This window comes from Puma concolor, chromosome B1 (genome assembly GCF_028749965.1).
Source record: "Puma concolor isolate L17-30 chromosome B1, mPumCon1.1.hap2, whole genome shotgun sequence".
In the NCBI taxonomy this organism is placed as follows: Eukaryota; Metazoa; Chordata; class Mammalia; order Carnivora; family Felidae; genus Puma; species Puma concolor.
Genome location: NC_141670.1, coordinates 53,037,676 through 53,051,583, shown reverse-complemented (window position 1 = coordinate 53,051,583; position 13,908 = coordinate 53,037,676). Strand labels below are relative to the sequence as shown.

General features: G+C 43.2%; 1 protein-coding gene across 1 annotated transcript in view; it reads right to left on the bottom strand.

Annotated features, from left to right (window-relative positions):
- The window catches only part of BLK (BLK proto-oncogene, Src family tyrosine kinase), an 80,326-nt gene extending 73,189 nt beyond the window's left edge, over window positions 1-7,137 (bottom strand). Inside the window, exon 1 of the mRNA XM_086703823.1 lies at window positions 6,767-7,137. The gene's annotated coding sequence lies outside the window, so the exon portion shown is untranslated. The remainder of the gene's footprint in view (window positions 1-6,766) is intronic.
- Between the last annotated feature and the right edge of the window lie 6,771 nt (window positions 7,138-13,908).

Below are 13,908 nucleotides of genomic sequence, written 5' to 3'. Positions count from 1 at the left end.
GCTTGAACTCACAAACCGGGAGATCATGATCTGAGCCGAAGTCAGAAGCTTAACCGACTGACTTAACCCAGGGCCCCAAGAACGTCACATATTTTATTTGTAAATTATGTGTTACATATTCTTTATACCAGTAAAATGTTTAATAAACTTATGTGTGTACATATGTGTGTACATTTGTTTCCCGGAAAGCTGGTTGTTGAATATTTACCAGCATCTGACTGCTCTCAGTCTAGGAGATACCTATCTTAACCTAATCTCCCCCTGCTGTACTGGCAGATGGCAGGATGTCCATCAGACAGACACCACAAGGGGGAAATGATTCCTTTCCACGTCAACACATGGGAAAAAGGGATTTGAGCCTTTCCCATAAAGCTACCCAAATAAAACCATGAAATGGGTTATTGTTTTTGATCCCATCTTCAAATGAAATAGGTTTTTGTTTGTTTGTTTGTTTACTTTGAGAAAGAGAGAGTGAGAGCAAGGGAGGGGCAGAGAGAGAGAGAGAGAGAGAGAGAGAGAGAGAGAATCCCAAACAGGCTCTGCACCACCATCACAGAGCTTGTTGCAGGACTCAAACTCATGGACCGTGAGATCATGACCTGAGCCAAAATCAAGAGTAAGACGTCGCTCAACCGACTGAGCCACCCAGGCACCCCTCAAATGAAATAGTTTTTTTTTTTAAATAAACATCTTTTTAAAAATCTGATTCTACTATAGAAATGGTAGGAATTAACGGACTCTTCCCATGGAATAACTACATCTAATCTTTGTAGCAGTACCAAGAGGAATATCTGTAAGAATAGGCAGTGAAACAAGCTGCTTGTGTATGTCTAACAGACCCACAGCTGAATATCTCACCATAGGTGGCACCCTTGTAGAAACAAAACAAGCCAAACAAAAAACACAAAGAATTGGTCTATGTTTTGTACACAGAAAGGAAACTAATTCTTATCGAGCACCCATACCATGCATCAAGCGCTTTCAAAAATGCTATTCTGTTTTTGTTTATTGACTTACTCATTTTCTGGTGCTTCCAAAAAGATTTGAAGCCACTTATAAAAATATGTATGAAATGATAGCAGAGGAAAACAAATGAAGAAATCAAGACCAAAGGACAAATTCGGGCAGGAAAACAAATCTGAGCGTCAAGCTTGTACACAGGAATACAGACCATGAGATGCGCTGCCCAATTGCTAGTGGTTGGATGCAAATTAGGCTCTCAGTGTCCTGGAGTCCAAAGCACAGAGTGGGAAATCATTGGTTTGAAGAGTCAGTGTCTTTGAGACATCCTTTGCTCCAGAGAAGCGTGGATTTTCCAGGTTTGGAGCCTGAGAGTAATCATCCTGCAGCCGTTCGTAGGGTGATCCTGAGTGTCATGGTGGACAGCAGTCTCAGTGGCATCCCAGCAATGATGACACAGTGAGGTCCCTACCTTGTGTCTTATAGCAGCCTTCAGCTGGAGCCTAGGATGGCATACCCTCACCAGGAAAGGGTGCCAAGCCTGATTCTGGAATGCAATTCCCTGAACACTCCAAGCATTGAGATCCAGACACACAGCTCTCAGACTGACTAGCTTCATGGTAGGGGGAGGGGGTGAGGAACACCCCAAATATCTAGATTTATGTTTCTCAATCATATTGACCTCATGGCCTCTTTGAGAAACATAACAAAGCCATGGTCTCCCTTTTGCAGATTTCAAGATAAATACCATGCATAAAAATAATGTTAAAAGTTACAATGTGAACTGTGCTTTTTCTTTTTTTTTTTTATTTTTTTAAAAAACATTTATTTATTTTTGAGAGACAGAGAGAGGCAGAGCATGAGGAGGGGAGGGGGAGAGAGAGAGACACACACACACAGAATCCGAAGGAGGCTCCAGGCTCTGAGCTGTTTGTTAGCACAGAGCCCGACGTGGGGCCTGAACTCACGAACCGCAAGACCATGACCTGAGCCGAAGCCAGACACTCAACCGACTGAGCCACCCAGGCGCCCCTGAAATGAGCTTTTTCAAATTACAAGGACTCCTCTGGTGGTTCTCATACAGAGAACTGAATAGAATCTAGGTGGAAACTCTTCAGTTTCAACTCACCTAAGAGGGCATTGAGAGTTTATTCTTATAACCCTATGATGGGCTGCTACCAACAAGTAAAGAGCTAAGACTCCAGGGCAAAAGTAACCTACCTGAGTTATGCCAGTAGAGAGTGAGGTCAAACTATTATTATTTCAGAAAGACATTCAGTGACTTGTCCAAGGTCACAGCAGGGCTAAACATTGAACCAAGCCTTCTGGCTCACAGGCTGGCCATCCACTCTCTATGCAAGAGAACCTCTCAGCCACACCTGCTTTGTCATACGCCTATGCCCTAGTTCTTTCTAATTCTGGGATCCACAACACATTGAGAGATAAAATTAAATTATCATTACTAAATATTTGACTTGGTGATTCCAAATATTTTGGGTTGGCAGATGCTTTCAGGACTGTGATAGAAGCCAGGAGCACTCTGTGGAGAAGAGTGTGAATGTCCACAAAAACTTGCAGACAACCTCGCAGTGCTCATAGACCCCATGGAACTCATCAAGTTTCCATGATCTTGGAGGTCAGAATTCCTGACCCATTAAGCACAAATCATCTCATATCTTTGTAGACACTACACAAACATGCACAAACATTTCCTGCACTTGAGCACCCCTGAGGGTGAGGGTCTCCTTAAATTCTGCCTCCCAGGTGCCTTGCTTGCCTCACCCTTGTCCTAGCCCAGCAGCCCAGGTATCAAGGTATACAAAGAAGCCAGAAGAAAGTGGTGATGACAAGGCACCCAAAGGAGCCTCCTTCTACCACATGGCTTGGGAAACATCAGCCTTTTGGTGTACACAGTGGCCTGTTGTGAGTGAAGGTCATTCAGGGTCAGCAGGGACCATGGCATAGCCTCTTCTATGCCTCCGTCTCTGGCTCCAATCATCTGGTTCAATTTAATTCTCATATCTGTGCTTGAAGCTGGGTGCACCCTTACAGAGAACTGGGCCATTTGCTCACACCCCCCAGCTGGAAGTGGCAGAGCCAGGTCCTGGTGCAGAACTGGTTGGCCCCAAGGCCCAGCATCTTCCTCTGGCCAGCACCACCTTGCAGACACCTGCTGACAGGCATCTTCTTCTTCAGGGGCCCCTATTAAAACCCCGGCATGACCATGGCACTGGAGTTCATTGGGCTAAGGGCGATCATTAAATCTTACACGTTTTTCCTCCTTTGAGCTTTCTTCCTCATAGTTTAATCTTCACTTGCATTCAAAAACTTGTCCTTGTTTCTTTCACTCAAGGACCATTTTGCAGGGTACCTGCCCTGAGCCAGACATTGTCCTGAGTGCTAGGACCCAAAGAGAGATGAAAGGGGGACAGCTCCCTGTCCTGGAGGAGCTCAGATCCAGAACTCTTACAAACAAGTAGCCCTAAGCATGTTGTTGGAGGTTCACGGGGACAAGGAATGGATTTGGACACTGGTGACAGAAGAGAAGGAGGTGGGATTGGTCAAGAGAATTAGAACAGGTGGGCCTTGCCCAGATGAGAAAGTGGGGAGGAGGTCCCAGGCCAAGAGAGCAGCAGGAGCAGGTGCCACCCGCCCTGTCCCCCCACCCCAGGCCCCCATGCATTTCAGAGAAGCGAGTGACCGGCCCAGTCAAAGTGCATATAGGTTAGCAGTGGGGGCAGCAGGAGATATGACAGGAAAGGTACTTTAGGCCCAGTGGTAATCACTGTTCTTCGTTTCGATCTTCATCTGAGTGTTGTGATTTTTATCTAGGTGCTGTCTTCCTACAGCTTCACGATTCTTTCTTCTTTCTCACTTGCTTTCTCTAATCTGGTTGGGACATCACCCCAGAATGAGGGCACACCTGCTCTACTGGGCCTGGTGGAGGGGGGGCATGTGTGGGGGGGGTGGGAGAAGGGTTTCTCAGTCTCCCCTGTTACCTCCCCACACACCTGAACTTTCCAAACAAGGATGCTGGCCCCTGATGGCTCTGTCCAGCTGCTGCAGATTCTAGGGCAACACGGTGAGCTCCCAAGGCCATGGCGTCACTCCATCAGGAGCTGGTTCTACGTTCCTCAGGCCACAGCTTAGTTCAGGGAATTATTTTCCAGCACAGCTCATGGCTGCTTGGCTGGCCACAGATTCTATGGGGATGGTTGGGACCAGAGGATGGCAGATTCCATCCTGGTATTCCACACAGGGTTGGGGCTCTCACCTGCCTCCATTCTGGCCTTCTCCTTCCTCACTGAGGAGAGGTCAGGTTTGGGTCTCTGGGCATGCACTTGGAGGCCTGAGAGCCTGACCCAGCACAGTGAGCTCTGCTGGGCAAACAGAGGATAGGGTACTTAACCCTGAAGCCCCTGACATAGAGTGAGGGCTCAACACGTGTGCTGAATGAAAGAATAAATGAGTGATAAGAAATGCCACAAAAAGAAATATAGAAATTTCTAGGACTAAGGTTGGGAGAGACAATGGTAAAAAAAAAAAAAAAAAGCAAAAGTCCTGCTATGTTCCAGAAACTTCAAAGTGAGCGTAGGGAACACTGGACCATGCTCGGTTTCTCCAAGCATGTTCACATTTTGACCATGTCTGCTTTAGGGCAGGAGCATAATTTTTTTTAGCTTTTTATTTTGGAATAATTTTAGGTTTATAGAAAAGTTACAAAGATAGTGTAGAGACTTCCCATATACCCTACACTCAGCTTCCCCTAATATTATCATCTTACCTAACCATGGTACAGTTGGCAGAACTAAGAAATTCACATTGGCACAATGGTATTAATTAAACTCCAGGCTTTATTTAGATTTTACCTATTTTCATTAAGGACTTTTCACAAAGACATTTGGTGACTTGTCCAAGGTCACACCGCCAGGAAGCATCCAATCCCATCCCAGATGTTAATTCCAGATTTAGTTGTCAGGTGTCCTTACTCTCCTCTGATGTGTGACAGTTTCCCCATCTTTCCTCATTTTCCATGACCTTGACAATTGTGAAGGTCAAATGTTCTGCAGATTGTCCCTCCCTTTGGATTTGTCTCATGATGAGACCGGGGTTAAATGTTTGGGAGAAGGACAGCGCAGAGGGGAAGTACTTTCCTCCTTTCACCGCAGCCAAAGTTACACAATATAACACGACATCCCTCGAGACGTTAAGCTTGACCACCTGCTTAAGGTGGCGTCTGCTGATGTTCTCCACTACAGAGTTACTGTTCTTCCCTTTCCATACTTCATTCTAAGTCCCTTCTGCACTCAAGGTGAGCAGAGTCAAGCTCCATCTAGAGAGGAGAGGCATCTACACATATCATGTGGAATTTTTCTCTATAACAATGGAAGCACAATGGCAATAATTCTTTTTTTAATGTTTATTTACTTATTTTTGAGAGAGAGAGAGAGAGAGAGAGAGAGAGAGAGAGAGTCCCAAGCATACTCAGTGCTGACAGCACAGAGCCCCACACAGGGCTCGAACTCACAAACCATGAGATTGTGACCTAAGCCAAAATCAAGAGTTGGACACTTAATGGACTGAGCCACCCAGGCGCCGCAATGATAAAAATTATTTAGTTTCTTGGTAATGTGGATAGTTGAAAGCAGCGGTCAATTATGAAATGACTAGAACAGTTGTCAAAACCTAAGAATTGGGGGTGTGGGGTAAATGGGTGATGGGCATTAAGGAGGGCACTTTTTGGGATGAGCACTGGGTGTCACATGTAAGAGATGAATCACTGGGTTCTACTCCTAAAACCAAGACTACACTGTATGTTAACTAACTTGAATACAAAAAAGCAAAAACAGACCCCAAAAAACCCAACAACTTAGAATTTTAAAAATCCTCTCAAAATATGTTAGCAACTGTTCTTTCCTTCTCAGAAATGGCTCTCTTAGCCAAAAAAGTCATCATTAAACCTATTTCATCACCCAACCCCTGATGTCTGAGAAATGGATAAACTTATTTAAAAACAACATTTAGAAAGGGCAACAACCAATCATTTACGTTGAGCCAAACTGACACTCCCCTTCCATCACTGCTAATCTCTATCATGTCTGCCTCTTAGGTACAATTACCCTGGTTTATAGAGAGGCCGAGTAACTTGCTTGGAGCCCCACAGCTGGTATGTGTGTGCCTACCCATATTCCCACCCCTCAGTCTTCTCTTACCTTTCCTGTGGCACATTCACTGACTTTTCCAGCTTAGAAAACCCAAGAAGCAGAATCTACCTGGATGGATAAGCTTTTATTAAAAAAAAAAAAAAAAAAGAGAGAGAGAGAAAGAAAAAGAAAATGAGGAGCTCCTGGGTGGCTCAGTCGTTTAAACATCTGACTTCAGCCCAGGTCATGATCTCACAGTTCATAAGTTCAAGCTCAGCGTTGGGCTCTGAGCAGATAGTACATAGCCTGGGGCCTGCTTCGCATTCTGTCTGTCTGTCTCTCTCTCTCTCTCTCTCTCTCTCTGCCCCTTCCATACTTGTGTGCTCTCTCTCTCAAAAATAAATAAACATAGAAAAATATGGGGAAAAAAAGAAAGATAAAGAAACACATAAACACACACAACTAAAAAACTCTCCAAAGTAGAAACCAACGAATGATCGGACAATCTATTCATAGCTATGGCTCAGATCATGTTAATGTCTTCTCTCTCTGTAACATCCAAAGTGATGTTCCTGACCACTCTCCCAACCACAGGCCTCAGAACACTGTTTGCACAGTTTAAAAGAATAAGATGGTCAAAAAGGTAGAAGATGCAGTCTTACCTTGACAAATGCTCAGTAGCTTTTCACCATGGCTTTTTAAATCCCGGCACCCTTGTGATGCAACAGCTTTCTAGCTATAACCAGCAACTCTTGATGCAATCCCAAAGAAAAAACCCATGCCTGTTGTCTCAATCGGTTCACGTAGCTTGTGGCTTCCTGCTGGCAGCGAGCACCAGGCAGAGGTGGCCGGCTCCTGGCTTTGTGGTCAGAGCTTCACCAGCTTCCCCCAAGGAGCCCTGCCCTTCTCGCTGAGCTCTTTGAAGGCTTCTGTGGGTTCACTAGGTCCAGTGGGCACTGCTGACCCAGAAAACTGTGAGGAAGGACCGCAAGCAGCTGGTCTTTCTCAGGCCCTGGGCTCCACTGGTCCCGATGACTCTCTGCCACTAAAGTTTTCTCATGGGGTTTTGGTTTAGTGACATGGGTGGTGCCTTCCTACACCAAACTGGGCAGAGTTAGTAAACCTCCAAGCTAACTCTACAGGGTATTTAGCTCTGCCTAGCAGTATTTATCCGCAAGACAAGAAAGAGCTTGGTCTCTGATGACTTGTGCCATCTGTATGAGCCTGGGCAGCTGTTCCCTAGCCTTGTTCGTTTTGTTTTGTCTTCCAAATAGTGCCGATGATACCCAGCCCAGAGATACTATGGGCACAAATGATAGAATGGGTGGGAGCGACGGGCACAGAATGGGCTCTCAATAAATGTGAATTCTCATTTCTAAAACAAGTGGCCCTCTAGCCAGTCATTGGTTCTGATTGCAGAATCCTTTCAGTAGTGCCACTTCACTTGACTCGGAACACTCAGGGGAGCAGAGAATGATGGACCTAACAATCTGGAATGGTGAGGTGGTGCCTGTCCTGTACTATACCAGCTAAGGGACCAACAAGACCAAGTTGCTGAGACAACCTCAGGAGGCTTGCGGGTCCAGCCAGACATGGTAAGCCAGTGGTCACCTGCTTTGTGATCCAGGGACAGAAGGGAGCCCATGGGCAAGCTCCTTTCCTGCCTTTATGTCTGGGAACCTTGGCAGGGATGGAATTCAGATAGGCTTGCTTTACTCCTGGCCTGGGACCACAGTCCAGATCTCAGTTTCCTCATGGATTTTAAGACTAAGACAATAAGTTGCTGTGAGTTTTCAGTAAGAAAGAGCTTTTTGACAGATATTCATAGCAACAGCAGCAGCAACACAGTTTTTGGGTTCTAAGCGTCCTTGGAAACAATCTTCTTAATTCCTCCAAAAAGTTTTTGTGACAGTAAGTGGATTAATGCATAAAAGATTATATCTGTTACAGTATTTAGCAATAGTAAACTCCAAATAACCAGTAGCTGATGTGAATACACCTAATCCAAGTTCCAAATCTAATCCTTATCACCGCTTTGTCTTCTATTCTTGGTAGTGAAGAGCCCCAAACAGTGTCCAGAACCACTTGTGCTCAGTGCATCATAGCTCTTATTAATTTATTACTTATTCATCTCCTGACACCTGAGAGTTGGATCTAAGCGTTAAATGCAAGTTGAAAGGATCCCAAACTCCTTAAGCATATGATTTAAAAAATTGCTGACTTGAGATGAGATTATTTAGTCTTTTTATTTCAATTCAATTAACACAACAAATTTTGTGAATGTTTGCTCTGTGATAAGCACACGCCAGAGGCTAGGGGTAGAGATATAAATAAACATGACCTTCCTCTGAGGGAGTCAGCCTAGGGAACCTGGGAAGGGTGTCTGGTCGACAGACATTATAATGGGGTATGATAAGTGTGGCTATAGAAGCCCAACAGGGCAGAGTAGTAGAACAGAGGCAGGAGCTATAGGAGCATCAGGGATTATTGGGGGGAGTTACCAAGGAAATGATTTTGAACATGATTTGTGACTAAGAATCCTTCAAACTCTCAGAGGCAGATACCTAGGTTGAGTCTTCTACTGAACAAGGACTCAGTGATGCTGAGTTATGTCCAACTATGTATAATTAAAGAAATGACTAAATAAGTGATTTGGGGACAAAATTTTATATTGAGAGCATAGTGGGGAATAAGAGATGCATCTTCCTAAGGAAAAAAAAAATCTATGTTCCTCTGACTCTGGGTCATCCATTCAAGATTGGAGTGCAAGGGGATGTGAGTGTTTGCAGGGAAGGGAGGATAAGCTGATGTTTTTGTGGTCTGGAAAAAAAATTGTCACCTTTCTATCCACCTCCAAGAGACAGGGGTTCAAAAAAACCAAAAATGGATTCTAGCAGCCACTCAGAAAAGAACGAGGAAATGACCTTGCTCTTGGGTTTCACATGTCTGAGCAGAAGTGAAAATTAATTTCAGCCATTTTCACCCTCACAGAGTCATAGAATCCACCAGAAAGGCAGAGGGGAGGCAGGGGCAGGACCCAGGGGAGAAGATAGGAAGCAGTGAAACGTGTCAGGTGAGACTAAGAGTGTCCTTATTAGACATGTTTGTTAGAGAACCTCAGAGAGGGCTTTTATGGCTGCACTGAGACTAGAGTCTGAAACCCCCATTTAGTGTTCAGCCTCACTGCCTCCCCCATTTATTTTTGCACTTTTGAGATGACTCATGCAAAATTTCCTCTCCTTCCATGGATCTATACCAGTCTCCTGACACCAGTACATTTCTGATCAAAATCAAAAGCTGTGTGCAATAAAATATTTGAGTAGAAGAAACATTAAAATAATCCAGTCCACGATTCACTGCAGGAATAGTGGTGTGAGAAGCTGGGCGATCTCCCTTTGAAGAAAACAAGTATAAAACTAGACACAGTTGTTGAAACCAACCATCTCAGAGCACTGGAAAATGAGCAGAGGCAGATAACAAATTAAGAAGGTTTAACCTTGGGGTGTCTGGGTAGCTCAGTTGGTTAAGCGTCTGACTCTTGATTGCCGTTCAGGTCATGGTCTCACAGTTCATGACATCGAGCGCCACGTAGGGCTCCGCATTGACAGTGTGGAGCCTGCTTCGGATTCTCTCTGTCCTCTCTGTCCCTTCCCTGTGCACATGTATGCTCTCTCTTTCTCTCTCAAAATAAATAAACACTAAAAAAAGAGAAGAAACTTGAAAAGAAACTTGAAGAACTTGAAGAAAAGAAACTCAAGAAACTTGAAAAACTGCTACTACATTAGAATGACCGTGAGTCTGTGGTCTTCTTGCTTATGTGTTCTACTGCTTTTCTAGTGGGAATGAATGGTGGGCTTGGTTTGAGGGCTGTTAGTTAGTGATACCAGTGGCTTTACCAGCTAGTGGTGACAGATGCGGTCTGTGATGGGGAGATGAAAATTGGTAGTTTTATGGGTTAAAGGTCATGGAATCAGTTCTAGACAGGAAATGAAAATCTGCAGCTTTACTTGCTTGAGTTTGTATCCTCGGTTCAGAGTGGGCAGAAAATCACCCAGAAATGTAAGGGGGAGGTTCTGGAAGTGAGAGAGCCATGAAAGGGCTGAGCTAATAAACACCCCATACATATTTGACTGACTGCTATAATATGCATGAGTTGGGGAGAACTGAGAGAGTGAAGCAAAAAGTGAAAGTCAAGGGAAACCTAAGGACTTTCTGTAGATTTGAATTTTTTCCTCCAACCACACACAGCTGGGGCAGCAGAAGGTGGAAGGTTTACATATTCAAGGTGTCTGAGAATAACTTCTGTCCAAATAATTGCCTGACCATTAAACAATGCAGAAGCAGGGGTTACCCTTAGAAAGCTAGACTAAAAAACAAAATAAAACCCTAAAAATAAAAATGCACAGTGGTGCCAGTGGCTGCACACCATGGAGGGAAAAAAACTTCACAATTTAGGTGTAGTTAACTTAGTAAAACAAAACAAAACAACAAAAAATCAACAGCTTTCAGGAAAATAAAATAGAATTCAGAGTCACTACAATTTTCCAATTTTCCAACTAAAAAGTACCATACATGCAAAGAAATAGGAAATTGTGACCAGAAAAAAAAAAAAATCAGTCTGATTCCAAATGGGCCCAGATGTGGGATTTAGCAGACAGACTTCAGAGCAAATATTATATTTATGTTCAGGGAATTAAAGAGCAATATTCTTGGGGTGCCTGGGTGGCTCAGTTGATTAGAATCAGACTCTTAATTTCACCTTAGGTCATGATCTTACGATCATGAGCTTGAGTCCCATGTCAGGCTCCATCCATGTCATGGAGCCTCCTTAAGATTCTTTCTTCCTCTGCCCCTCTCCCCTGCTTGAACTTTCTCCCTCTCTCTCTCTCTCTCTAAAGAAATAAAACTAAAATAAATAAATAAATAAATAAGTTTCAAAAGGACAATGTGCTCAAAAAGTGAAAATAATTTATGTTAAAGAGCCAAGAAAAAGGGATTCACAACAGACAAACGGAAATTATAAAAACAGAATCAAATGGATTTTCTAGAGCTGAAAATTACAAAAACTAATTGAAAATTCACTAGATAGGTTCACTAGCAGATCTGAGATAGCAGAAGAAGCTGTGAATTTGATGACAGAGCAATACAACTTATCCAATCCAAATAACAACTGCAAAAAGAAAGACAAAAAAAGAAAAATTAAAACAAATGAACGGAGCTTTAGAGATCTGCCAGACAATGTAAAGGGTTCAAATATAAATTTAATAGAAGCTCCAAAGGAGAGGAAAAAGAAAAAGACCCAGAAAAATTATTCAAAGGAAACATAGCTGAAAATACCTCAGTGTTAATAAATAACATTAACTTAAAGAGTTAATGCTATCATCTGAAGGCTTGTGTCTCTCCAAAATTCACATGTTGAAACCTAATGCCCAGTGCGGTGGTATTCAAAGATGGGTCGTTTGGGAAATAATCAGGTCATGAAAGTGGAGCCTCATGTAAGTTGGATAGAATCAAATTCCCTCAGTAGTATTTACCTGGAAAAGAATGAAAATTAATGCCATTATACCCCAGGAGAGCCCCTTCCTCCCTTCCACCATGTGAGGTTACAGAGAAAACATAACCACTTATGAAGTAGGCCCTCACTAGACACCAAATCTACTGGCACCTTGATCTTGGACCTCCTAGCCTGTAGAACCGTGGGAAATAAGTTTATGTTGCTTATAAGCCACCTAGTCTATGGTATTTTGTTATAACAGCCTAAACAGACAAGGACAAGCAAGAAACTGAGTGAACTAGGGGCGCCTGGGTGGCTCAGTCAGTTAAGCATCTGACTTTGGCTCAGGTCATGACCCGCACTGGGCTCTGTGCTGATAGCTCAGAGCCTGGAGTCTGCTTTAGATTCTGTGTTTCCCTCTCTCTGCCCCTCCTCCGCTCGTGCTCTGTCTCTTTCTCTCTCAAAAATAAACATTAAAAAAAAAAGAAAGGAAAGAAACTGAGTGAACCTAATATAACATAAACACAAAGAGAACCACACCCAAACCTCATGGTTAAAATACAGAAAACCAAAGAAAAAAGATAGTCTTTCAAGAAAGAAGAGGAAAAATAATGCATCACATATATGTCAACAATAATACAGGGGCGCCTGGGTGGCGGAGTCGGTTAAGCGTCCGACTTCAGCCAGGTCACGATCTCGCGGTCCGTGAGTTCGAGCCCCGCGTCAGGCTCTGGGCTGATGGCTCGGAGCCTGGAGCCTGTTTCCGATTCTGTGTCTCCCTCTCTCTCTGCCCCTCCCCTGTTCATGCTCTGTCTCTCTCTGTCCCAAAAATAAATAAAAAACGTTGAAAAAAAAATTAAAAAAAAACCAATAATACAACTCATGGTTTACTTCTTCTTGGAAATAATGGAGGCTGGAAGGCAGTGGAATGACATATTTAAAATGCTAAAGGAGGGGTGCCTGGGTGGTTCAGTCAGTTCAGTGTCCAACTGTTGATTTCAGCTCAGGTCACAACCCCAGGGTTGTGGAATCGAACCCTACATTGGGCTTCACGTTGAACATGGAGACTGCTTAAGACTCTCTCTCTCTTTCCCTCTGCCCCTCTCCCTCACTCATGTGCTCTCTGTCATTCTCTCTATAATAAAAAATAAATAAAAGCTAAAAAAAAGTTGCCACCTAAGAATTTATTATCTAATAAAACTATCTCTAAAAATGGAGGTGAAATAAATCCTTTTCCAGATGAAGAAAACTGAGATAATTTGTTTTTATCTAACTTAAACTACAAAAAAAAAAAAAAAAAACAACCTAAAAGAAATTCTTCTAGCTGAAAGAAACCAGATGGTAACCAGTTCACAAAAAGGAAATGAAAGTTACTGGGAATGGCAAGCATGAAGGTAAATAAAAAATACATATACAATAATATAAATACATATTATGTTTTCTTCTCTTAAATTTTTAAAAACACACAGGATTTTTCAAAGCAGGAATGATAACATCACTGGGGGTTTATAACACCTATACATGAATATGACAATAATAACATGGGGGGAATGAGAAATGGAGCTAGACTAATGCCAAGTTTCTTTTTTCACCAAAAAAAAAAAAAAAATCAGTTTTAATTTAAAGTAGATTGTGATAAATTGAAGACGCATATTGTAATCCCCAGGGCAGCGACCAAAGGAAAAAAATTCACAGAAACTTAGTTAAAAGTAAATCAAGAAGTGATCTTAGCAAGTTAGCACACTAGGACATCTCAGTGTGTGTCCTTCCCGTAAAAGACAACAGCCACAAAAGTATAGAGTAAAGAATTACAAACAGATGAAAATAGCACTGGGAGAAGTCTGGAATACAATGAAGAATTTGCAGCAACTCGGTGGAGCACAAATCCAAAAATGGTTGCATAGAAAAGCATAGAAAGTATCTTATCTAGACTACTCTATGCTCCAGTCTGACATAACTCAGTACCAAGAGAGGTTCCCTCAACATGACCTCCCCACATTGGGGGAAAAGAGATCAAGAGGATCCCAGCACCCCTTACCACTGCTGCAGACACTCAAAGCTTTCACCATCAAAGACTCCCACAATATTTATTGGTGCTGCCTTCAGGTGATGAAGATGCCTGGAGTTGATACTGTTGATACTGCTGTGCCCCCCACCCAGAGAAGAAGCCACTGCTATGTCCCTCCCCACCAAGAGAACCACTGCCATGCTCCCTTCCCTGAGAAGGTGCTACTGCTGTATCCCCCACTCCCCCTACCCAACAGTAACACACATGCCTCAGACCTTAGCTCAGCAGCTGCTCCATGTATA